The following is a 27,256-nucleotide window of genomic DNA, read 5'->3' on the forward strand; positions in this document are numbered from 1 at the left end:
TATGTAACACTTGGCGGTTAACACCATGGCATGGAGATGGAGATCCCCACGAGGACAACCATGCATGGAGATGAAGATCACCATGGGCAGACCGCGCACGTGGAGATGGAGATCACCATGCGCTTTGAAAAGGGGCTATACCATATCACACATATATAAGCTGCCTATGATAGTTTATCCCTTTTATGGATCCTTATTTTGCATGGTAGATGTTTCAAGTAGGGTGATCCCTCAAAGGATGTCAATTATAAATGCCTCCACGAGATTTCGGCGCTCCTGGCTAGGCCAAAATCCGCTTGGAAAATAGAGTTTCAGGAGGTTTTATCTTCGGCGGTAGAACGTTTGAATCATTTTTGCGTGGAATGACCGTGATTTGGTATGGCCCATGAATGTTGCTTGAACATTATTGTTTCATGACCTGTGAAGCATGAGTGCGGCAACCGGTACGAGCCATATGGTTGTCCCATTATTGTATTAATGACCTGCGTGTCAACATGAGAAGCCACGTAATGTAATATACTTTCAGTAGCTATTAGTTTGTAATAGCGTAATATCTTATGTAACACTTGGCGGTTGACACCATGGCGTGGAGATGGAGATCACCACGAGGACAACCATGCATGGTGCCGAACATCACCATGGGCAGACCGCACACGTGGAGATGGAGATCACCATGCACTGTGAAAAGGGGCTATACCATATCACACATATATAAACTGCCTGTGAAAGTTTATCCCTTTTATGCACCCTTCTTTTGCATGGCAGATGTTTTAAGGAGGGTGATGCCTGAAATTATTTCAATTATAAATGCCTCCCCGAGATTTCAGCGCTCCTATCTAGGCCAAAATCCGCTTGGAAAATAGAGTTTCAGGAGGTTTTATCTTCGGCGGTAGAACGTCTGACTCATTTTTGCAGGGAATGACCGTGATTTGGTATGGCCCATGAATGTTGCTTGAACATTATTGTTTTCAAGACCTGTGAATCATGAGTGCGGCAACCGGCAGGAGTCATATGGTTCTCCCATTATAGTATTAATGACCTGCGTGTCAACATGAGAAGCCATTTAAGGTAATTTTCGTTCAGTAGCTATTAGTCTGTAATAGCATAGTATCTTATGTAACACTTGGCGGTTGACACCATGGCGTGGAGATGGAGATCACCACGAGGACAACTATGCGTGGAGATGAAGATCACCATGGGCAGACTGTACACGTGGAGACGGAGATCACCATGTGCTGTGAAAAGGGGCTATACCATATCACACATATATAAACTGCATGTGAAAGTTTGTCCCTTTTGTGCACCCTTCTTTTGCATGGTAGATGTTTTAAGTAGGGTGATTCCTCAAAGGATATCAATTATAAATGCCCCCCAATTGCTGCACCTTCACATGTCAAGTATATTTAGTGGCGGGCCTATAAAATTAGTGTGCCACTAGATCTCCTTGAAGTGATGGGTTTGTGTCAAACACTTAGACGAAAGCATTGGTTGACTTGTCGTGGCTATTAAAACAGTTTTGGGCCACAAGGCATAGGAGTTGGCGTAGCATGAGATGTCCTCAACAACAAGAGTCGTATGGAGATACAATTAGCAAGAGTTGCTTACCGAGTGATCTTGTCCTCTAGCGGTGATGCAAAAGCTCACTAGTTGACATGTTGATCTTGGATCTTGAATCACTAAGGATCAACCGAGGGATGTTGATTTTGGTGGGAGTATAAAATGTTTAAAATGAATTACTCTTCATGAATACATGTCTTAGTGTTTTTGCATATTTCTGTTGTAGATCAATGGCACCACCTGCTCAAGTTACCACTTTTGTATTGAAATCAATCCTGGAAAAAGATAAATTGAATGGAACAAACTTTACCACCTGGTATAGAAACCTGAGAATTGTTCTTAGGAATGAGAAAAAGGAACAAGTTCTAGAGAATCCCCTTCTAGAGGAACCTGCCGATAATGCTAATGCCATAACCAGAAATGCCTACCAGAAACTCGTTGATGAATCAAACGAGATCAGTTGTCTCATGCTGGCTTCTATGGAGCCCGATCTGCAGTAGCAGTTCGAAAATATTGAGGCTTTCAATATGATCAAGAATTCAAGAGCATGTTTCAAATGCAGGCTAGGACCGAAAGGTTCAATGTCTGGCGATCCTTGATGGATTGTAAGCTGAAAGAGGGTGATCCACTGAGCCCACATGTGATCAAGATGATCGGGTACATGCAACCTCTGGATCGGCTGGGCTTCCCACTTGGGGACGAGTTGTCCACAGATACAATTCTGGGTTCTCTTCCGGATAGTTATGGGCCGTTCATCTTGAACTACCACATGCATGGGATGGAAAAGAAGCTCACTTAATTGCATGGGATGCTCAAGTGGCAGAGGAGGATATCAAGAAAGGTACGCATCGTCAAGTGCTGATGGTGCAGAACTCGGCTAAGTTCAAGAAGAGTTGGTCCAAGAAAAAGGCTAAGGCAAATGGCAAGGAGAAGGAGGCAACTCCAACTATCGCCGATGCGTCTAAGTCAGGGATGGCCTCGGGTAGTATTTGCTTTCATTGCAAGGAACCCGGACACTGGAAAAGGAACTGCAGCAAGTGGCTTGCCGAGAAGGGCAAGAAGACTGGAAGTATGACTTCTTCTTCAGGTACACTTGTCGTATATGTTAGACATTTATCTTGCTGATGGTTCTAGTAGCTCTTGGTTATATGATACCAGATCGGTTGTTCACATATGCAACTCGATGCAGGGGCTAAGCAAAACTAGGAATGTCGCAAGCAGAGAAGTTGACATACGCGTCGGGAATAAAGCAAGAGTTGTTGCATTGGCCATCGGCACTATGCAACTTAATTTACCTTCAGGATTTGTAATGGAACTTGATAATTGTTATTATGTTCCTACTTTGAGTCGAAACATTATTTCTGCCTCATGTTTGATGAGACAAGGTTATGAATTCAGTATTAAGGACAATGGTTGTTCTATTTACTTGAATAATATGTTTCATGGCTTTGCACCCGTTGTGAATGGGTTATTTATCCTAGATCTTGAAGGTGAATCAGTCTATAACATAAATATCAAGAGGCATAAGCCTAATGAGATAAATCCGACATACATTTGGCATTGTCGACTAGGACACATTAGTCAAAAGAGCATGAAGAAGCTCCATGATGATGGAATTCTAACTTCGTTTGAGTTTGAATCATTCGAGACATGCGAGTCTTGCCTACTCGGTAAGATGACTAAGACTCCTTTTGCAAAGAGTTGCGAGAGGGCGTCTGAGCTGTTGGAACTTATACATAGTGATGTATGTGGACCAATGAGCACGGCAGCCAGAGGTGGTTTCCAATACTTCGTGACTTTTACCGATGACTTGAGTAGATATGGATATTTCTACTTGATGAGGCACAAGTTAGAAGTTTTGAAAAGTTCAAGGAGTTTCAGAACGAAGTGGAAAATTAACTCGGCAAGAAAATCAAACTTCTATGATCTGATCGTGGCGGTGAGTATATGAGCCAGGAGTTTGATGATCATCTTAAGAGTTGTGGAATAGTTCCACAACTGACTCCCCCAGGTACACCACAGAGAAATGGCGTGTTAGAACGGAGGAATCGGACTCTGTTTGACATGGTCCGATCAATGATGAGTCAGTCAGATTTACCCTTGTCATTTTGGGGATACGCTCTAGAAACTGCAGCTTTCACACTAAATAGGGTACCATCTAAGTCCGTAGATAAGAAACCATATGAGATATGGACTGCGAAGAGTCACAGTTTGTCTTTTCTGAAAGTTTGGGGATGTGAAGCATATGTCAAGCGACTCCAGTCGGATAAGCTCACACCCAAATCAGACAAGTGCATATTTGTGGGATATCCAAGGGAAACCTTGGGATATTACTTCTACAACCGTGAAGAGGGCAAAGTGTTTGTCACTCGACATGGAGTTTTCCTTGAGAAAGAGTTTCTCAATCGGAAGGCTATTGGGAGGACGGTCCGACTCGAAGAAATTCGAGAACCACACGGAGACATTCCGGTAGGTGATACTGTCACACCGGAGTTAGTCAGGGAACCCGTAGTGGAGTCGACACCGGTTCCACGGAGGTCGGAAAGGTTTCGCAATTTGCATGACTGCAATATGTTGTTCTTGGAGAACAACGATCCGACTACGTATGCAGAAGCGATGGAGAGCCCTGATTCTGAGTTATGTCTTGAGGCCATGATATCCGAATTAAAGTCCATGGATGACAATCAAGTTTGGAACTTGGTTGATCTGCCAAATGGCGTTCGAGCCATTGAGTGCAAGTGGATCTTTAAGAAGAAAACTGATATGGACAGAAATGTCACAGTCCATAAGGCTCGACTTGTCGCTAAAGGTTATCGACAAGTTCAAGGAGTTGACTACGATGAGACTTACTCACCAGTAGCGATGCCTAAATCAATTCGGACCATTCTTGCTATAGCAGCATATTTCGACTATGAGGTATGGCAGATGGATGTCAAAACGGCTTTCCTTAATGGAAATTTAACCGAGGATGTGTATATGACACAGCCGGAGGGTTTTGTCGATCGAAAGAAGTCTAGCATGGTATGCAAGATTCAGAGATCCATTTATGGATTGAGGCAAGCATCTCGGAATTGGAACATTCCTTTTAATGAAGCGGTCAAAGAGTTTGGCTTCATCAAGAACGACTGTGATCATTGTGTATTCAAAAAGGTCAGTGGGAGCTCAATCACATTTCTGATCTTATATGTGGATGACATTTTATTGATTGGAAATGATGTTCAAATGCATGAATCTGTCAAGGACTCATTGAAAAATAGTTTTTCTATGAAGGACTTGGGAGAAGCAGCTTACATTTTGGGAATCAAAGATCTATAGACATAGATTGAGAAGGCTTATCGGATTAAGCCAGAGTGCGTATATTGACAAGGTGTTGAAGCGGTTCAACATGCAAGATGCCAAGAAGGGTTTCTTGCCCATGTCACATGGCATTAGTCTTACCAAGACTCAGAGTCCTACGTCTCCTGATGAGCGAAGATGCATGGATAGGATTCCGTATGCTTCGGCTGTTGGGTCCATCATGTATGCTATGCTATGTACTCGTCCCGATGTTAGTTTTGCTCTTAGCATGGTGGGCAGATACCAAGCTGATCCAGGTGAGAGTCACTGGACAGTGGTTAAGAATATCCTTATGTATTTGAAAAGGACTAAGGATATGTTCCTGGTTTATGGAGGTGAGGATGAGCTCGTTGTAAAGAGTTACACTGATGCTAGTTTCCAAACCGATAGGGATGATAGTCGATCGCAATCTGGGTTTGTGTTCATTCTGAACGGAGGAGCGGTGAGCTGGAGGAGCTCCAAGCAAGATATGGTAGCTGATTCTACAATAGAGGCTGAGTACATTGCGGCTTCTGAAGCTGCAAAAGAAGATGTTTGGGTGAAGAATTTCATTTCTGATCTTGGTGTGGTTGAGGGCGCGTCTAAGCCATTGGACCTTTATTGTGATAATAGTGGTGCCATTGCCCAAGTAAAGGAACCACGAAACCATCATAAAACCCAACTCATACTCAGGCGTTTTAACCTTATTCGTGACATTGTCGAAAGAGGTGATGTAAACATATGCAAGGTACACACGGATGCAAATGTTGCTGATCCATTGACGAAGCCTCTCCCACGGCCGAAGCATGAGGCACGCATGAGCTCCATGGGCATACGATGCCTAAATGATTGACTCTAGTGCAAGTGGGAGACTGTTGGAGATATGCCCTAGAGGCAATCATGTGATGATGACATTTCCATATGTATTCATGAGTCCTTTTATTGTCCTTGAAGATCATCAATGATATGTATCAATAAGTATGCGACTTGTTTGTGGAACTATGTATTGTATGATGATTGTTCTAATGGTCCCTAGTTGATAAGGTTATGCGGACACATATCCTTGACTAGTATACGACTCGGTTGATGACTATGTTTCACAAGTCATGTGCATGGAGATGCTAAACCAATAGTATGGACTAGGGGATGGAGATCACCGAGCCGGACAGACCCACTTTGAGACACAGCGAGATATAGTCATCTGTTAGTCTCAAGTGCAATGTCTATGCCATGTCCTCGACCTGAGGTCCTCGCATGTTCTAGGGATGAGGATCGACTCACTTAGGGTCTATCAAATGCTACACCGTAACTGGGTAGTTATAAAGGTAGCTTTCGGGTGAGTCATGAGACATGTCGCGAGACATGGTTGACCAAGATGGGATTTGCCCCTCCTATTCGGAGAGATATTCTCTGGGCCCTCTCGATTGATCAGATTCGAAAAGTATGGCCATGCGACTTGGGTTAAGTGTTAACCCAGCTCGGGAATCTGTATCACGGTTTTGAGAAGAGAGGTCGAGCTATCACAAGGGTGACATGTACTCACCTTGAACTCGACAACAAATATCGTGGGGCAAAAGGAATGTTGCATATGACACATTGTCAAGGTTTGTCAAACGACTTTACGCACACATGGGAGTTGGCACGTTCTGCTAGGAGCCGCTACCAGCTATCGACTCTGGTCGTGTCCATGTGTACGTGAACCTATAGGGTCGCAGACTTAAGGGGATGCAGCCCATTCGGATTGGATCTGAGTGGAAAATGGATGTGGACTCCTAATGGGCTCAAGTGTTGAGCCCACATCGGAGGTCTATATAAAGGGGAGTGGGCGCACCAGTTAGGGTTGATCCTTTCTAACCCTGGTTAGCCACCACCACTCCCCACGCCCATGCCGTGCAACCGAACCTAGCAGTCTGCGGCTCGACGCTGCCCCCCGTACGTGTGGATACCATGGAGGCATCGCATCTGCGGTGCTTGGACGAACCATTCGAGGGAATTGCGGGTCTTCGCCATTCGCCGAAGGTCACCGTTCGTGGGAGATCGGCAACGCAAGGAGGAGACGAGCCGAGAGATCGACTACACGCATCACCAACTATACTTCCGCTGTGGTGACTGCGCGTCTAGTGGTAAACCCGATCTCGTTATCTATTTCCAGCAGCATGATCTTCGGTGCGCGGTAGAAAACTTTATTTGGCGCTAGTGTAGCGTACCGCGTGTTCCAACAGCTTGAGCACGACGGAGCATCGCCGTGAGGCAGTGAGCAGCAAGTTGTAGCTTAGCGGAGTCCTTCGTGCATAACCCAGAGTTCGAACCATTCCTAGGGTCCGCGGAGCCCCGATTCCAACATTTAGCGCGCCAGGTAGGGGTGTACCGAAGCTCTTCCGCTCCGCCGCTGTTCTTGCTCCACCATCTCCATGGCCGATGCTCATTGTGTTCGTGCCAAGCGCCGTGCAGCTCGTGTCGCTGTGATGGCATCGGTGGGCCGTGCTGCCCCCGGCAACTCCGTTTCTGCCGCGGCCAGTGCCGCCACTGACCCCACCGCTCACGAGCAGCTGGACTCCTCTCTGCCACCCTCCATGCAGCGTGATGGCCGCACTGCCATGCCTTCCCTTACCCTGACCACGGCCTCATCCTCCCATGCTCGTCGCGGGCCGGCGAACGCGCAGGCTACTACTCATGGCGAGCGAACTGCTGCGCTACCGCCCCACTAATGAAGGCTACAACGCCTGGCTTGGCTGCATCACCGAGATCGTCAACGCCACGGGCGAGGCGCCGGTACCCTCCCACTCGCTCCGTCCCCCGCCGCATCGAGCGGCCAACATGGCGCACGGCGCGCCTCCGCCTCCACCGTTGCGCAGTGACCATGCTGAGCCCCGGTAGGAAGCACGGCTGCGTGGCCCGCATCGTGTGGCACCGACATGGGATGAGGCCAGCTGCCAGGTTGTGCAGCAGTCGCCGCATGAGGTGCGTGCGCTTCCCACGCTGCCGCGTCAGCACCAAGATCGGGCCATTCAAGAAGCTGCGAGGCGCGTGCGCCAGGACCGCACCCCTACGGCGCAAGCCATGCCCGTGAGCGCTGCAGGCTGCCATGCCTTCACCCGTGAGCTGCGTCGGGTGGCCTGGCCGGTCAATTTTAAGCTGGAGCTGCCCCCATGCTACGATGGCATCCCCAACCCCGCGGAGTTCTTCCAGCTCTACGCAATGAGCATCGAAGCGGCGAATGGCGACAACAACGTCATGGCGAACTAGTTCCCCATGCCCCTCAAGGATGGCACGTGCTCCTGGCTCATGCACCTCCCGGAGGGGTCGATCTTCTCATGGGATGAGCTCTCAAGCGGTTCATCGACAACTTCCAAGGCACCTGCGATCGCACCCTCATTGTCAAGCACCTGCGACGCGTGAAGCAGCGCCCCAGCGAGACTCTCCACAAGTACATTCAGCGCTTCACCCAAGTTCGCCTCAAGGTCCCGAAGGCCTCGGACGAAGCCATCATCTCGGCATTCACCGAGGACGTCACGGACGTCAAGATGAGCGAGGAGCTCGCCATCAACGATGACTAGTGCAAGACGCTGGAGCTGTTCAACCTGGCTGACAAGTGCGCCAGGGCCGAAGAAGGCCGCCTCTCCCTCCTCAACCACCCGGACGCCGAGCCCGAAGATAAGAAGTCCAAGCCCAAGGAAGTGAAACACAAGGGCCCCACCATGCTGGCAGCGGAGCCTGGCCAGAAGCGCGACCGTGACCGTGATGAGCCCTCCAAGGATGTTTGCCCATTTTGCGTCTTCCACAATGTGCACACCCACAACATCAACGATTGTCAGGAGCTCAGGGCGCTTCGTCACTAGTGCCTGGGCCACTGCCCCGAGCGAAGTGATCATTGCTTCGGCCGCGGAGGAGGTCGCGACGGAGGCCGCGGAGGAGGCCGCCGGGACAACCAAGACTCACGTCAGACCTGGCGAGACTAGCCTCGTGACGGCGCCTGCCATGACCAGCCTCGTGAGTGCGGCTGGCGCGATCAGCCTCGTGAGGGCGCCTGGCGCGATCAGCCTCGCGAGGACTGTCCGCAGGACAACGCTGGCCTTCCGCCACCGCCACCACCATCCAGAAGGAATGACGACAACCATCAAGACGAGGGTGCTGGGGGCTATCAGGAGCCTCACGCGATTGCCTGCATCCTCGGCGGTGCCCAGGCACCCGTCTCGAACCGCATCTTCAAGCTGTTCTCTCGCGTGGTGAATGCAGCCCTCCTGAGGCTTGAGGCTGTGCGTCCCCTCAAGTGGTCGCAGTGCGCCATCACTTTCGACTCCAAGGACCACCTCAGGTGTTAAGCCACTGCTGGCGCGCTCCCCACGCTGTGCACGACCACCATCAGCAATGTTTCAGTCACCAAGACCCTCATCGATGGCGGCGCCGGCCTCAACGTCCTGTCCGTGCAGACCTTTAAAACCATTCACGTGTCCGATGACCAGCTCATGCCCACTAGGCCATTCTGGCTGACCGACGACTCCACCACTCCCCTGGGGCATGTGCGCCTCCCTATTACTTTCGGCAAGCGCGACAACTACCATACTGCGCTCATCGACTTTGAAGTGGCCCACATCGACCTCCCATACAACACCATCTAGGGGTACCCCGCGCTCACCAAGTTGATGGCGGCGACCCATCATGGCTACAACGTCCTCAAGATGCCAGGGTGCAGTGGCGTACCAGGCAGCAGTGGCCAAGAACTTTGACGACAAGCGTGACATCGTGCCCCTGAGGCTGCTGCCTCGAAGAAGAAGCAGCTCACCCCCACGAGTCGTTGTGAGGCTTAGAAGGCGCCTGTCGGTGACACATCGGCTGTCGATCCGAGCGCGGGGGCATGCCTCCCTCCCGCATAGGAAGGCGCGCCTGACGCCTCCCTTAGGACGGGCTCGGGGGCTCCCACTTGAGAGCCTCTGACCAGGCCGGCGCAATGAGGGAGGTGCTCGGGCATGACTTGGAGGTGTGCCTCGACGCGCGCCCCCATAAGCAAGGAACTCGGCGCGAGGCGCCAGGAGCATGAGAGTTCATTACCAAGGCGACCGAGGAACTTTAGGAAGCACAATCCATGCGCAGCGAGCCCCACCACGCACGTCCCACTAGTGCAGCTGCCGCCCCCGACGCAGGTGGCGAGCTGCGCGTATGCGTCAACATCCCAGGTCTCAACAGGGCCGTTTCCCAAGATCTCTTCTGGCCGGAGCGGGGGCTTCCCCTACAACTACACCCCCATGCCCTTCAGCCTGCTGAATGCAGGCGCCTCGTACCAGTGGTTTGCGCAGCTTGCGCTGGCATCTCGCAAGGCCAGGCTCTTGGTGCTGGCGCCTCCCGAGGCACCGGCCCCTCGCAAGCCTTCCGAGCGTCTGGAGCCGTTCGGCTCATGAGGAGTGAACCTCCACGGCACGCTTCATCGGCTATCTCGACGCTTCTGCAACATCATTGCCAGGCGAATTTTTGGTTTCTTCAATTGAGGGTGCCCCACGGGCTGCATTATCCTTAGGCTGGTTAGGGTCCGTCCCTGCTGCCGTGATGTTTCTGCTTATGTACCGAAAACCAGCTATGCTTATATGAGTTGCCACGACTGTTAACCCTGCACTTGATGCCACATCGCCTCCGGAGGCATCGCCCCGCGGGCTTCACATGTTAGCAGCTCTCCTCCTGAATGTCCCTTGAGAGGGGGCTATCAGCATGGCGCCTGTGCTCGGGTCCGTCCCTGCAGCGTTGATAAATCTCAGTGATCGAGCTCTGGCTCGCAGGCTGGCCCCGTGCACTTCACCTCATCAGGTCCTGAGTGCCTTGTCTTCTCACAGAACAATCATGAGTAGATCGGCAAGTCCGCACCGCCCTTTGTACCTTGTAATCTGTCAATGCGTTGGAACTTCAAGAGACAGGCATTCGAGCGGTGCCTAGGTGATGCCCTGCCATCTCAGGAGGGTTGGCCCCAGTAGGCGACGGGTTGGCAGGTAAAAGCTAAGTGCAACCACCTTACACTGCATTGCTGCCGAACGTGGTGCCTCTCCCTGTGACCTTCGCGAGGAGCATACTTCTTTTTCACGCGAGTCACTTGCACGTTAAAAGGGGAACTCTTGAGCGGCGTGGCTCAGGTGTTCCTAAAGGCAATCGGGCCCTCACCCCCTGGCCTTGTCCCAGACATCACGATCTGACATACCAGCAGAGGCTGAGCCTCGCTCGAGGGCTGGGTCCCGATGATGTAGAGCACCTTGGCGAGCGAGAAAAAGAGAGGCAGACCTCGCGAGGAGATATGGGTCAGAGGGTCGTAGTTCGGCCGAATTTACATCAGTTAAAGTGCAAAGGATGTCAATGCTTTACCTGCCCTTTGCGGGACTTGTGCTGACACATCACAGAGAAATGGCGCATAGGGAACCAACGCCCCAAGGAAGCGCACCCTCACGCCGCGGAGATCACCCGCAGGCCGTGAACACCTCGCGCCGCCCCCACTACAAAAAAAGACACATCTGTGACATTTTGGGCCGAACGAATTTTTTGCTGTCATGCTTATGACACTTCTATGATGATAATTATGACAAAACCCGGTATCATCATAGATGTGGTGGGCTCCTACTTCTATGACAAAAAACCATGATACAAAATGAGATTTTCGTCCTGGGCGGGCCGGAGACGCACCTGCATGACATTCTTTCGGCCGTCCTTGACGGAGAAAATCGTGGTAGAAGTGAGGGCGAGGAAAATATCGAGGAGTTCCCGGTTACGGTGGGTGGTCGAGGCCGAGCGATGCAGTGTGGTTTGTGCGTTTCTCTCGTACCCGCGCGTGGTGCAAGCCGTGTCGCTATAACTGAACCCGAGCGATCTCCTGCTGCTACGTATTGAAGCCGATCGATCGATCCCTTCGCTCCTAACTGAACCCGACCGAGACTCCTACCTGCTAACTGAACCCGATCGATCGCTACTTCTGCATGCTTACTAAAGCCGATTGAACCCCCGTGCGAGACATAGCTAGCCGGTTGGGTTGCCTCTGAATGAACAGTGCCCATTGCAGCCGCGCGCGCGATACGTAGAACGAGTTGAGACGTGGTGTCAGTCGAGCCGGTTGGGTTGGCTGTGGATGAACAGTTCCCGGTGGGGGTTGGATGAACATGACCCCGGCCGTGTGTATAGGTAGTTGCCACTAGATGAACAGGAACCCGTGGTATATAGTACGCGGTTGCCGCTGGATGAAAAGGAGCCCAAGGAGGCCGCCACACACCCCAGCCGGTTGGGGGTGGATGAACAGGACCCCGTGGGGGCTGGTTGAAGTGAAGTCGTTGGAGGCTGGATGAACAGTAGACCTTGGATGAACAGTGTCTGGTGGAGGCTGGAGACGGTGGATGAACAGTAGCAGGTGGAGGCTGGAGGAAGTCGACGGTAGATGAACAGTAACCCGTGGAGTCCTGTTTTGTGGTACGCCACACCCCTCCCGATGAACAGGACCCCCGTTTCGATCATAGGAGGTCGAAGAGAAGTCCGTTTCCTCTATTTTGTGGTATGCCACACCCCTCATGATCAACAGGACCCGTTTCGACTGTAGGAGATCGAACATAAGTCCGTTTCCACCGTTTTGTTGTACGCCAGACCCTTCCCGGTGAATAGGATCCCGTTTCGATCGTACGTGATCGAACAGAAGGCCCGTTTCCTTCGTTCTGCGGTATGCCAAACCTTGTTTTGGCTGTTCCGTCCAAGCTGGTTGGCTCCCGATGAACATGACATGTTTTGACCCAGTGGCTTCGCTCCCGATGAACAGGACGCGTTTCGACCCAGTCACTTGGCTCTTGGTGAAGACGACGTTGTTTCCTCCGTTCCGACCCAGCCAAAAACACCAAGGCGATGGACGATGGCGAGGCCTAAGATGGGAACAAGGGACACTAGAGTCATGGAACAAGGGACACTAGAGTCCCTAGCGGTGGGCAGTACGAGGGACTGGTTCGGCTGCCGGGTAAGGCTGCCTTCGCTGGAGAATAACAGAAGGTGTGGGTGAGTACATGTATGACCTGGCCACCATTGGGAGTAGAGTGGGGCGGCGAGGCCTGCTTGGCAGCACAACCGTCCACGGGAGGCAGGTGCAAGCGCTCCAGCCGGCGATGGTTTTGGCGGCTAGACCAAGAGAAACTAGATCAGAGATTGAAGAAGCAGGATCACCGTTGGATGTCAATCCAATAACTACAGATGTCAGAATAATTTGTTGACTCTTTGTTTAGACCATTAAATCGTTTTGTTCGCTAAATGGACGACAACACCTTGCGCAGGCTTCGTCTAGTGGGCAAACAAAGTCAGCTTCGAAAGCTGTGGCGGAATGCAACCCATTTATTTAGGTTTACAGCCCATTTCGTTGTGTTTGCCAATACATCTATTTCCTGGGCTTTGACTCAAAAAATAATCTATTTCTTGGGATGGTTAAAAATAATAATAATAATAATAGCCGATTTACTATTTATGATAATTGTTTCTAAAAAAATACTATTTATGATAATTTACAGCGCATTTGATTATTTATTCGAATACACCTATTTGCTGAGCTGGGTCTAAAATAATATTGCATACATGCAGCGCATTTATCATTTCTGATAACTTACAAGCCATTTGATTTTAGTAGAAATGGACCCATTTTCTAGGATGGGTGAAAAAAGAATGATGGTCTGGACTGAGCATTTCGTATAAAAATAATATTGAGATACGAATATTATTAAAAAAATTAAGTTGGGCTTGGTAATCTTATTATATAAACAATGAACTAGGCTATGCATTTTATTAAAAGAAAGATAGGCTAGGTTGCACTTATTTTAGGATGTACAACTGTCGGCCCAGTTGCATTGCTGGTGTTCAAAAAACGGGCTGTGTAGTACATTACAACTTTACATGGCTACTCAGCCCACATTCAACAACGCTGGAAAGGCCTAAACAAGGCTTCTGTACAACTTTTTGAAGTCACTGAGCTCAATCAATAACTTAAGAAAAAAGTTAGAGTACAGTGGAACCTAATTAAAATCTATCACGAGCGAAGAAATAATTCAACGGGTCCCACTTGTGTGTGTGTGTGTGAGAGAGAGAGACCCATCGGTCGATGCTCGTAAATTCATCTTTCAGCCATATGCATTGTTGATGCTCGGTAGGAACTTATATAGTTGACACAATCATCTAGAACATCATAGCACACTGAACTTGCATACAAAAATTTCATGCAGGCGGCACAATCTGGGTGGAAGTAGTGGATCGCTACGGGTAGGGCTATGTTGAACCAACGAACTCGTACATAATGATTCATCGTCTTTATCAATGACGGGGAAATATCTTGAACGTTGTGCAAAGAAAATAGACAGACAACACAATAAGTTCTGCTAGCACATTAAGTTGACGTACAACTCTTTCTAAAAAAGTTCAGGTACAAAAATAGAACAGGTCACAATCAAATGTACTGGCACATCAGTGCTTCACACCGATAGCTTGGATTTAACTAGTATCTGACAAGATTCAGTTGTTACCTGAGCACATCCAAGCAGCCAGCCCTGCTTCTTCTCCCAAGGAAGCAGTGGCCTCCGTCGCGCGATGGAGTAGGCCCTGTGCCATCCAGCATTCCGAGCAACACGGGGAAAGTTTGACGTTGACTCCTGTAATGGACGTCGTCGAAGGACCCTGGCACCAGCGGCGGCGGCAGGACTACGATTGATGGATTGATCACTTCTTCGACATGCACGAGCACTCGATAGAGGTACATCCCTAACATGGTCTGCGGCGGCCTTGGTGGTGATGAATAGTACAACCCCGGTTCCTGCACCGGTATCTCAACACCAATCACCTTCGGTATGGTGGACGGCCTCTTCATCCATGCCATAACCGTCAGAGTCCAGCTGTCTGGTGGAACAAACATACTTACGAGCTCACCTCCAAGGTCATTGATAAGCTCATTCATGAACTCGCTGTTACAAGCACGTCGAGGCATGCCGTGGAAGGTAACCTTTGTTAAAAAATCAAGCTCAGAGGGCACCGAGCCCCATCCTGGGTGCCACCGATCAAAGTTCACCAGCGCGCCATCACAGAACAAACGCCGGGAAGATTCAAACACACGGCAGCAGTCGAAAGTTGTCCGAAACCTGACAAAGAAATCAGCCGGTGGAGGACAAACTTCGACGAGCAAGTCACTTATTTGGATGCCGTGCGTAATGCCAAGAGCTTTGACAAGGTCGTCCAGTGAGACGGGAGGCCGGTCTCCATTGATGGTTACCATTAGCACCTTGCCGGCAAACTGGTCGTCAAGCGCCGCCATGCCACTGTTGAGCGACAGCATGCGGCGCCCCAAGGCAGGACGGACCTCAGGATCTTTGGCTCGGATATCCGCGTTGACCGGCGACATGATAGTATGCTTAAGTACAGGGAGTACATGAGGGGGGTTTGGGGGAACTGGAGTAGGAATCGAGATTCCAGAGGTGGGGGAGGGGCGGGAGATTGGGGATGAAAAGGAAGCATGAATTTCGAACACGCGCCAATATGCTCTCGGCATGCAAGCGCACGAAAACACCAGTGGCGCCCGCGTGTCAGCCTAAGAGTCCTTCTTCTTACTTTTTTTGAGAGCCTGACCTTTGTTTAGGATCTTTTGAGAGCCTGGCCTGAGAGTTATAATTGACATGTTTGGCATTGCGTTACTACTAGGCCCATATTCAACGACACCTCACTGGCCCAAACAAGTGTACATCATCGAAAAGACATTGAGCTCAGATGATAACTTGAAAAAATGAGATATACTCTGAATACTGGAGAATGGTGATGCCCTCATTTAGCCCACCAGCAATTCGAGACAATAAACAGTTCCAAACAACAATATATACAACATTCAAACACTGACTAGTGACTACTACTGACATCAATAGCAAGACATGATCGTTCATAAGAAGTCTTGCTACGCCACCAAAACGCACACATCTGCAGCGCTTAGACTCTTGTGATCCAGACGAGAATGACATTCTAAATAGAGGCAACTATTACATAGTAAAAGTGACATAGACGAGGAAGACCAAATGACAAGGAATATGCATAACAAAAGAGAGAACTACCCATCCAGAACAATCAGCAAAGACAACAAGTCATTCGAAGAGGCACTACTGCAGGATGCTAGTAACGCGACACTACGATCAGAGACTCTTCGATGAAACTGTGTGCGATGCAATAATCGCAAACGGTGGTGTAAAAAACCCATCAAAAAAGGTGTAAAACGTTTGCGATCGAGGATGCACCAAACACGGTTGAGATTTTAGTTGCGTGTGCGATGCAGGGCATACGGTTCAGTTCAATTAACTGTTTGCTATGAGGAGGAACAAAAGAAATGGGTAGCCAGATGAAGGTGTGTGCGATGTATAGCATACGGTTCACTCGGATGAACTATCTGTGATTAGGCAACACAAAAGAAACGGCCAGCCAGATCAAGGTGTGTGAGATATACGGCATGCGGTTCACTCGCATGAACTGTTTATGGTTAGACAAGAGAACAGAAACGGTTCAACTTAACAAGATGTGTGTGATACGCGGCAACCAGGTCAGTAATCAGAAATGTGTGCTTAGACCGATAATAACACGGACGGTTGCTGCTAATAAGACGTGTGTGTTGTGCGATGGGATTTCATACAGAACAATAACATATATATACACACTTATAAGGACATGGTTGCATAACCAAATTAAACATCCACTTACATAGGTGGCTACTACAACCATGGCATTTGCACACACTAAAGTAAACTATTACATGCATAATTACATAGGTGGCTACTACACACATGACATTTCCAGACACCAATAAAGTAAACTATATATTACATCCATGATTAACTAGCATAAACGACATCTGATCATCATCTACTTCTTGTGACGCTTGCCCTGCTTATGGCTCGATCCAGGCTCGTCGATTTGGGTAACGAGGCAGTTCCTCATGTCAATGATTCGCATGTGCATCTTGTAGCATGTGTACATGCTCTTGGCCGCAAACCTGAGGTGAGGTTCATCCAATTTCCGCATCCAGGCCCTGTGTCAGGATACGGGACTTGTTCTCTAGGCATCCTGCTTCATCTTTTTGTAGTAGGGGTCGAGGATGGCCGAGGCGAGTTCAACCAGGGAATCCTTCTTCATGCTGCCCCAGACCCTGTAGTGGTCACGGATTTCAACAAGGTTCTTGTAGGCCAAGCCCGTAACATTGAGTGCTTTTACATCGTCGGTGGTTTCCACCGTGGCGAACTTGTAGTCGGTGCTGTTGACAAACCTGTTGAAATGGTCGCAAGGCTCTGTGGCCATGCAGTAGTGGTAGATGAGGACATGATGGCGCACGCACAACTGGGCAACGGCAACCTTCTGATCTATGCTGGGACGACCGGTGGTGTACTGGAGGTCCATGCCGACCACCTTGTATTTGTCTCGACCAAGCAACTGCTCAACGCTGTTGATGTAGTCGTCCACCACAGTCGGGTGGATGGTGTACACCACCGAGAGATCCGTCTCCCTCACGTGGGTCTCCACTCTATGCTCGCCAAACTCCATTGGAGCGCCGCTAGACATCCGGTATCTATGTGTCGTGGTGGGTGTGCTTGTTGTGTTGTGGGGCGCGGTCGAAAGGTTGAAGAGACTAAGCTTATAATGGCCGCGGGAATGAAAGGGGAAGCCGGACGGCCAGGAATATCGGCAGGCCCAGATGGCAGTTCTAATTTGCAGCGCGTAACTCCATCGTGCCGCATGTAACTACATCGCTTGGAAACGCGCGCGGTGCAACCACATGCATATGCGGCCCCCGACGTGATCGTGCACACGCCCAACCGCTGGCAGGGCGCGCGCGGAGGGACGCGAGCAGAGCGCTCCGCGGTCGCCTCAACAGTGAGCAACTATATATATGCATATAGTAGTTGAACACGCAAGGAAAAGCTGTTCACAAGCCGAGCGCGCCGACGGACGCATGCAGAGCACGCCAACGGACGCGAGCAGAGTGCGCCGCGGCGCCTAACGGCGAGCAGAGCTTGCCGAGGGAAGCGAGCAGAGGCCAACACAGCGATACGTGGCAAATAAGACGAACTATGCGAGCGATGTCGGATACATCAAACACGAATCAGATTAGAGTTGCGTGTGCGATACATGGCATACAGTTGATCCATCCGAGCTATTTGTGATGGAATAAGCCGTGTGTGTTGCGGGAAAACGCTTGCTGGTATATAACCTTAAATTTAACCAAAGAAGTGTTAATGCATGTTACAAAAATTGTATAACTGGAAACTATGTTCGAATACAAATCCAAAGATATAATCTTTGGCGACATGCATTCGTATTTTATTAGTTAAATCCTACTTATAAACCAAGATGGGGGTATAGTAGGTAATGAAATCGCAAACGTTTTTTGTATGAACTATATGTGTACGTGTCTGTTCTTCCTCCTCTCACACGTCTTGTCACCCCGCTACCGTAGACGGCTTACAGCGCAAGCTTGCGCAGCGCGCGGGGGTGTTATTTTGGCCAAACGATGGCTCGAAGTGGCCCCAAGAAATCGTTGGTGAGCCCGTTCCCGCGCAACCTCGCAGGTTCCCGTGCAAGCTTCCCGCCCGACTCGGCGAAATCCCCCAAAATCCCAAGGCTTACCGGCCTGCTATATAAACCCTCACGGCCGGCGAGTCTTGCATCGCACTTTCCCCTCCCTCCCTGTAGCTTATCTCGTCTGCTTCTCCCACAATCGCGAATGGAACCAATCCGTCGTCGTCGCTCAGCCACTCTGCTGTCATCAGAGGACAACTCTAGCTGGGAGGTTACACCACGGCGGCGGCTCAGTCCCCGGCGTAGTGTAGTGCGTGTGGCGTCCCTGTTGGGTGTGCGCGGAACACCCACAACACGCTCCGCCGCCGGTGCCCGTCGGCAGCTGTTGCCGGCCGCCATTGCCGCCACACAACTGTCAAAATCCAGAGCCATCGCCCACTCCACTGCCGCGGCCCCAAGGCGGGAGGTTGCCGTCGTGGCCGGCACCCCACTGCCAGCCATCACCCGCTCCGCCACCGCGACCCGAAGGCGGGAGGTGGCCGTCGTGGCCGCCACCCCACTGCCGGTCATCACCCGCTCCGCCACCGCAGCTCGAACACTTGGGGGTGGCCGTCGTGGCAGCCACCCCATTGTCGGCCATCGTGGCCGCCAGCCCACCGTCGACCGCCTGGATCATCACCCGCTCCCCCACCGCTGCCCGAAGGAGGGAGGCGGAGGTGGAGGCCCGCACGTGCGTCAGCGACCTTGCACGCTACATCGAGTTTTTGCGGGAGGAGGAGGAGCGCCTTGTCGAGCACGCAAAGAGCCTTACCGCAGCCGTGGCCGCAGCACACGCCGACGCAGAGGCGAGGAATCAGGAGATCTACGAGCAGTCTGACCACTTTGAGAGGGGATCGTCTGGAGCGGTAGTGGGCGTTCGAGCTGGGGAGCGTCGCTGAACGTGCAACAGCTGCAGGTACCGTATTGCATTTGTCCAGCTCGTCGGTAGGCTCCGCCTCCTCCTCTGCCTCTTACTAAGCACGCTCGGCAGAGGAGAAGCTGCCGGAAGTAGCACAAAGCCCCTCCGTAGTAGTAGTAGTATTAAGGGGCTATTTTGTTCAGATCATCTGACTATAGATATGTGGTGGAACTGTACAACATACTTAAAAATTAGCTAGTATATATAGTTGAACTAGCTATTTCAGTACGTGGTTGGCAACAATTGGGGAAAAGTTTGGTCGGTTCATCTGTCGAGTTGAACTGTTTGTATAAATTAGGAACGACTGCTTAATCTATGAATGAAATCTATGCTTAATTACTGAATTTTAGTTGCAAAAATTAGATAGTGCTAGTGATTTTTAGCTGCATATGTTGACAAATCGTAGTGTTACAAGGATTGACAAATGGCAGTGTTACTAGATCAACAAATGTCAATCTTTCCAGTTTGACAAATGGCAACATACCCAATATGACAGATGCAAATATTACCAAATTGTTTGTACGTGGTTGCAAACGGGTCATCCAAAACAACCATTTGTGTTGAAGGGATGCACAAATCCTGCGCTCCGAATTTTCCCTCGACTTAAGGGGGAAAACCGTAACTATCACTTTGCATACGCGTGTTCTATCTAAAACGTTCTTGATCAAGAGCTGCAGAAATCCTGGTCGGCACATTTTCTCCTGGCTTCCTAGGGAATCTGTCGGTTTGCATACGGGTGTTCTATCTAAAACGTTTGCGATCAAGAGCTGCACAAATCCTGCTAGGCACATTTTCCCTTGGCTTCCTGGGGAAGTTGTCGGTTTTGCATATGGGTGTTCGAACTAAAACATTAGCGATGAGTGTTTTATATTTAAAAACTACGGCTTGGGTGCCATTAATGGAGCGGATGCGAGCAAGGCGGGCGTCCATGGAAGTCAAAGGGCTCGCTTCCCAGTGAGCCTGCGCGGCGTACAACTCACAAGTTTCCCAGTGAGCCTCCGCATTGGAGTACAGCTCGCACGCCTCCCGTTTAGTCAAGCACTCAAGCACCTGTCCGCACTGCACCTACTAGCCATTAAAAGAGTGAGGCGTGGCGTCACGTGAATGGTTAATAGAACACACACAATTTAAATTATACAAAACATTTGAGATGTTACAGAGGCAGCTATTTGTTTCAAAATGCCTTTGTTGGCTGTTATTCGAGTGCGCCTTCTCTCAAAATGGACACGAAAAATACCACAGCATGTCGGGTGCCATTACATTATAGCGTGTCATGTTTCATGAATTTCAGACGAGTTTTGGATTTACTAAAATTTGAAAACCATGTATCTCAACGTTTTGCCGACAATCAACAATGCCCTGGTGTTTGAAATTAATTCCCATTTTTTGCATGGGACGTAAGCATGCACCAAAGGAAACAGATTTGATTTTTCAACCAATTTACATGCACTGGAGCATGTGCATGTAGTTCAAATTTGAATTATGCACATAAAATGCCTAGAAAACCCAGTTACTCTATAAAAATGTCCAAACGAACCCCGAAAAATTCCAAAATTAAACACAACACTGCTGTTGTTCTATGTTCACACTAGAAAAAATTTGAAAGCAATAAGAGGCAACGGGTATTCTTTCGTCCGCAAGGGTGGCACGTTACCTACCAAAACCATCACGCTTGTTGTGAGAAGCTCTAGTTTGTGAGAGCATATACCCAAACTTGCCCCAAATGGGACAAAAATTTTACCACGGCATGTTGATGCCGCTCCAAGATGGCATGCCAAGTTTCATGAATTTCAGACGGGTTTTGGATTTACTAGAATTTAAAAACCAAGTATCTCAATGTTTTTGGCTGAGTGACGGTGGCAGGGTGTTTGAAATTCATTCCCATTTCTTGCATGGGACCTAAGCATGCACCGAAAGACACAGATTTGATTTTTAAGCCAATTTATATGCACTTGAGCATGTGCATGTAGTTCGAATTTGATTTATGGACATAAAATGCCTACAAAACCCAGTTAATGTATAAAAATGTCCAAACGAACCCCGAAAAATTACAAAATTAAACACAACACTCCTGTTGTTCTATGTTGACACTAGAAAATTTTGAATGCAATAAGACGCAACGGATGTCGTTTCATCCCCAAAGGTGGCATGTTCCCTACCGAAACCATCACGCTTGTTGTGAGAAGCTCTGGTTTGTGAGAAGCTTATACCCGAACCTACCCCAAATGGGACAAAAAATTTACCACGGCATGTTGATGCCGCTCCATGATAGCATGCCAAGTTTCATGAATTTTAGACGCGTTTTAGATTTACTAGAATTTTAAAACCAAGTATCTCAATGTTTGTGGCTGAGTGACGGTGGCAGGGTGTTTGAAATTCATTCCCGTTTCTTGCATGGGACCTAAGCATGCACCAAAGGACACAGATTTGATTTTCCAACCAATTTATATGCACTGGAGCATGTGCATGTAGTTCAAATTTGAATTATGCACATAAAATGCTTGGAAAACCTAGTTAACGTATAAAAATGTCCAAACAAACCCCGATAAATTCCAAAATTAAACACAACACGTTGTTCTATGTTGACACTAGAAAATTTTTGAAAGCGATAAGAGGCAACGGATATCATTTCGTCCCCAAAGGTGGCACGTTCCCTACCGAAACCATCACGCTTGTTGTGAGAAGCTCTAGTTTGGGAGAAGCTTATACCCAAACATGCCCCAAATGGGACAAAACTTTTACCACGGCATGTTGATGTTGCTCCATGATAGCATGCCAAGTTTCATGAATTTCAGATGAGTTTTGTATTTACTAGAATCAAAAACCAAGTATCTCAATGTTTGCGGCCAAGTGACAGTGGCAGGGTCATTGAAATTCATTCCCATTTCTTGCGGACCTAAGCATGCACCGAAGGAAACAGATTTGATTTTGTTGCCAATTTATATGCACTGGAGCATGTGCATGTAGTTCAAATTTGAAATGCACATAAAATGCCTAGAAAACCCAGTTAATGTATAAAAATGTCCAAACGAACCCCCAAAAGTTCCAAAATTAAACACAACACTCCTGTTGTTCTATGTTGACACTAGAAAAAATTTGAAAGCAATAAGATGCAATGGATGTCGTTTCATCCCCAAAGGTGGCACGTTCCCTACCGAAACCATCACGCTTGTTGTGAGAAGCTCTGGTTTGTGAGAAGCTTATACCCAAACCTGCCCCAAATGGGACAAAAAATTTACCACGGCATGTTGATGCCGCTCCTTGATAGCATGCCAAGTTTCATGAATTTTAGACGCGTTTTAGATTTACTAGAATTTTAAAACCAAGTATCTCAATGTTTGCGGCCGAGTGACGGTGGCAGGGTGTTTGAAATTCATTCCCGTTTCTTGCATGGGACCTAAGCATGCACCGAAGGACACAGATTTGATTTTCCAACCAATTTATATGCACTGGAGCATGTGCATGTAGTTCAAATTTGAAATTTGCACATAAAATGCCTGGAAAACCTAGTTAACGTATAAAAATGTCCAAACGAACCCCGAAAAATTCCAAAATTAAACACAACACGTTGTTCTATGTTGACACTAGAAACTTTTTGAAAGCAATAAGAGGCAACGGATATCATTTCGTCCCCAAAGGTGGCACGTTCCCTACCGAAACCATCATGCTTGTTGTGAGAAGCTATAGTTTGGGAGAAGCTTATACCCAAACATGCCCCAAATGGGACAAAACTTTTACCACGGCATGTTGATGTTGCTCCATGATAGCATGCCAAGTTTCATGAATTTAAGACGAGTTTTGTATTTACTAGAATCAAAAAACCAAGTATCTCAATGTTTGCGGCCGAGTGACGGTGGCAGGGTCATTGAAATTCATTCCCATTTCTTGCATTGGACCTAAGCATGCACCGAAGGAAACAGATTTGATTTTTTAGCCATTTTATATGCACTGGAGCATGTGCATGTAGTTCGAATTTGAAATGCACATAAAATTCCTAGAAAACCCAGTTAATGTATAAAAATGTCCCAACGAACCCCAAAAAGTTATAAAATTAAACACAACACTCCTGTTGTTCTATGTTGACACTAGAAAACTTTAGAAAGCAATAAGACGCAATGGATGTCGTTTCATCCCCAAAGGCGGCACGTTCCCTACCGAAACCATCACGCTTGTTGTGAGAAGCTCTGGTTTGTGAGAAGCTTATACCCAAACCTGCCCCAAATGGGACAAAAAATTTACCACGGCATGTTGATGCCGCTCCATGATAGCATGCCAAGTTTCATGAATTTCAGACGAGTTCTGTATTTACTAGAATTTAAAAATCTAGTATCTCAATGTCTGCGGCCGAGTGAAGGTGGCAGGGTGTTTGAAATTCATTCCCATTTCTTGCATGGGACCTAAGAATGCACCGAAGGAAACAGATTTAATTTTTCAACCAATTTATATGCACTAGAGCATGTGCATCTAGTTCAAATTTGAATTATGCACATAAAATGCCTGGAAAACCCAGTTAACGTATAAAAATGTACAAACGAACAACAAAAAATTCCAAAATTAAACACAACACTCATGTTATTCTATGTTGAAACTAGAAAAAAATTTGAAAGCAATAAGAGGCAACCGATATCGTTTCGTCCCCAAAGGTGGCACGTTTCCTACCGAAACCATCACGCTTGTTGTGAGAAGCTCTGGTTTTGGGAGAAGCTTATACCCAAACCTACCCCAAATGGGACAAAACTTTTACCACGGCATGTTGATGCCGCTCCATGATAACATGCCAAGTTTCATGAATTCCAGACGAGTTTTGGATTAAATAGAATTTAAAAACAAAGTATCTCAATGTTTGCGGCCGAGTGACGGTGGCAGGGTGTTTGAAATTCATTCCCAGTTCTTGCATGGGACCTAAGCATGCACCGAAGGACACAGATTTTATTTTTAAGCCAATTTATATGCACTTGAGCATGTGCATGTAGTTCGAATTTGATTTATGCACATAAAATGCCTACAAAACCCAGATAATGTATAACAATGTCCAAACGAACCCCAAAAAATTACAAAATTAAACACAACACTCCTGTTGTTCTATGTTGACACTAGAAAATTTTGAAAGCAATACGACGCAACGGATGTCGTTTCATCCCCAAAGGTGGCATGTTCCCTACCAAAACCATCACGCTTGTCGTGAGAAGCTCTGGTTTGTGAGAAGCTTATACCCAAACCTGCCCCAAATGGGACAAAAATTTTACCACGGCACGTTGATGTCGCTCCATGATAGCATGCCATGTTTCATGAATTTCAGACAGGTTTTGGATATACTAAAATTTAAAAACCAAGTACCTCAATGTTTGCGGCCGAGTGACGGTGGCAGGGTGTTTGAAATTCATTCCCATTTCTTGCATGGGACCTAAGCATGCACCGAAGGACACAGATTTGATTTTTCAGCCAATTTATATGCACTTGAGCATGTGCATGTAGTTCGAATTTGATTTATGCACATAAAATGCCTACAAAACCCAGTTAATGTATAAAAATGTCCAAACGAACCCCAAAAAATTAGAAAATTAAACAGAACACTCTTGTTGTTCTATGTTGACACTAGAAAATTTTGAAAGCAATAAGACGCAACGGATGTCGATTCATCCCCAAAGGTGGCACGTTCCCTACCGAAACCATCATGCTTGTTGTGAGAAGCTCTGGTTTGTGAGAAGCTTATACCCAAACCTGCCCCAAATGGGACAAAAATTTTACCACGGCATGTTGATGCTGCTCCATGATAGCATGCCAAGTTTCATGAATTTCATATGAGTTTTGTATTTACTAGAATTTAAAAATCTAGTATCTCAATGTCTGCGGCCGAGTGACGGTGGCAGGGTGTTTGAAATTCATTCCCAGTTCTTGCATGGGACCTAAGCATGCACCGAAGGACACAAATTTAATTTTTCAACCAATTTATATGCACTAGAGCATGTGCATCTAGTTCAAATTTTAATTATGCACATAAAATGCCTGGAAAACCCAGTTAACGTATAAAAATGTACAAACGAACAACGAAAAATTCGAAAATTAAACACAACACTCATGTTATTCTATGTTGACACTACAAATTTTTTTGAAAGCAATAAGAAGCAACGGATATCGTTTCGTCCCCAAAGGTGGTGTCACATCCCTAGTTCTGGTATGACCTAGACTAGCTAGTCATGTGTGCATCATGTCTAAATTTCATTTAAATTTGAAATGGGGATTTGTGAAACCCTCAGAATCATTTCTGGAAATGACACAAATAAAAATTGCTCCAAAAGGGTCCAAGAAAATGTTCATGTTGCTCTCTGAAAATATTGGACAGAGATAAAAATCAAACCAATATTTTCAGGAGCTCATAAGTATTTATTTTGGGCATTTGGAATTAATGAAATAATTATCTGCTTTGGATATATATTGTTATATATATAAAATATTGTCCAAAAATTATGCCATTTGTTGAGGAGTTCTGGAATAATACCACTAGCCCCTACAAAAATTGGCATAAGTAAATAAAATGGTTTAGTATTTTTATTAAACCAAACAAATGTCAGAAAATTAGAAAAGAAAAGAAATAGGAAAAAGGGAGCTTACCTGCGGCCTGGCACTGTGCGGCCTGGCCTGGCCCAGCAGGCCGGCCCAGCTGACTGGCCAGCGACAGTCGTCCCCCTCCTCGCGCCAGAGGGACAGGGCGCGTGGTCGCCGCACGCCGCGCGCATGCACGCCACGGCAGCTACCTGCCCTCTCCCGTCTTCGACCTGGCCTCGCCAGAAGCGCCAAGCTCCCCCCTGGCTTCACTCCCTCTCTCCTGCGCCTCTCCCCTCCTCTCTCCCGCTCTCTCCCGCGACGCCCGAACGCGCCGGTCGCCGCCGTTCGCTGCCCCGCGCTCCCCGCCATCCCCTCGCACTTCCGTCGTGTCCCAGAGCTCCGCCTCCTCGCGCTGAACCCCTCCGCTGAGCCACGCAAGCCGGAACGCCCTGGAGCGCCTCCATCGCCGTCGTCCTCATCTCCGGCCGCCGGAGATCGTCTTCGCGGCCCCACCGTCTCCAGTGCCTCCCCGAGCTCTCCGACGACGCCGTCGAGTCCACCGTGAGCTCCTGCCCCGTTCCCCTGTCTCCGTTTCTCCGTTCCCGCGCTGTAGCCCCGACCCCCACCATGGCCGTCGCTCCTCGCCGCCGCGAGCTCTGCTTCGGCGAGCTCCGGCCACCCTGCGTCCTCCCGTCGCCTCCGCTGGATGCGGACGAGCCCGGGCTATGCCACGGTGCTCTCAGCCGCCGCCCCCGTGCACAGCAGCGCTGCGCCCGCCCTTGGCCGTGCTCCGGTCGCCGCCGCGAGTTCTGCTCCGGCGAGCCCCGGCACACCCACGGTCTCCCGCGTGTCCCACGGGATGCGCGCGAGCCAGGGCTCCTCGGAGATGGTCTCCGCGGCCCTTTTGGTCGTCGGAGACGCGATCCCGAGCCCCTCCGCCGCGTTCGGCCTCGCCGGCGGCTAAACGCCGGTGGGGTTTGACCCCTTTGACCTCGCCGGCCTGACGTGCGGGCCCGACCTGCCAGCTAATCACCATTTAAGCTAACCCCCTCACACTGACAGTGGGCCCCTGCGCCTAATCATATAATTAGAATAAATTAAACCCTCTGTTTAACCCCGTGTCACTGACGTGTGGACCCCACACGTCAGGTTTGACCTGGTCAGCCACGTTGACTCGCTGACGTCATGCCACCGTCATGCTGACGCATTTATTCTTTTCTGGATTTAAAATAAATCAGGAAATTCCAGAAAGTGTTCAAACTTCTAAAATTCATAGAAATTCAACCGTAGCTCAGATTTAAATAATTTATATATGAAAAATTATCAGAAAAATGCAATCTATCCATCTGTACTAGTTTC

This window comes from Triticum aestivum, chromosome 3D, assembly GCF_018294505.1.
Source record: "Triticum aestivum cultivar Chinese Spring chromosome 3D, IWGSC CS RefSeq v2.1, whole genome shotgun sequence".
NCBI lineage: Eukaryota > Viridiplantae > Streptophyta > Magnoliopsida > Poales > Poaceae > Triticum > Triticum aestivum.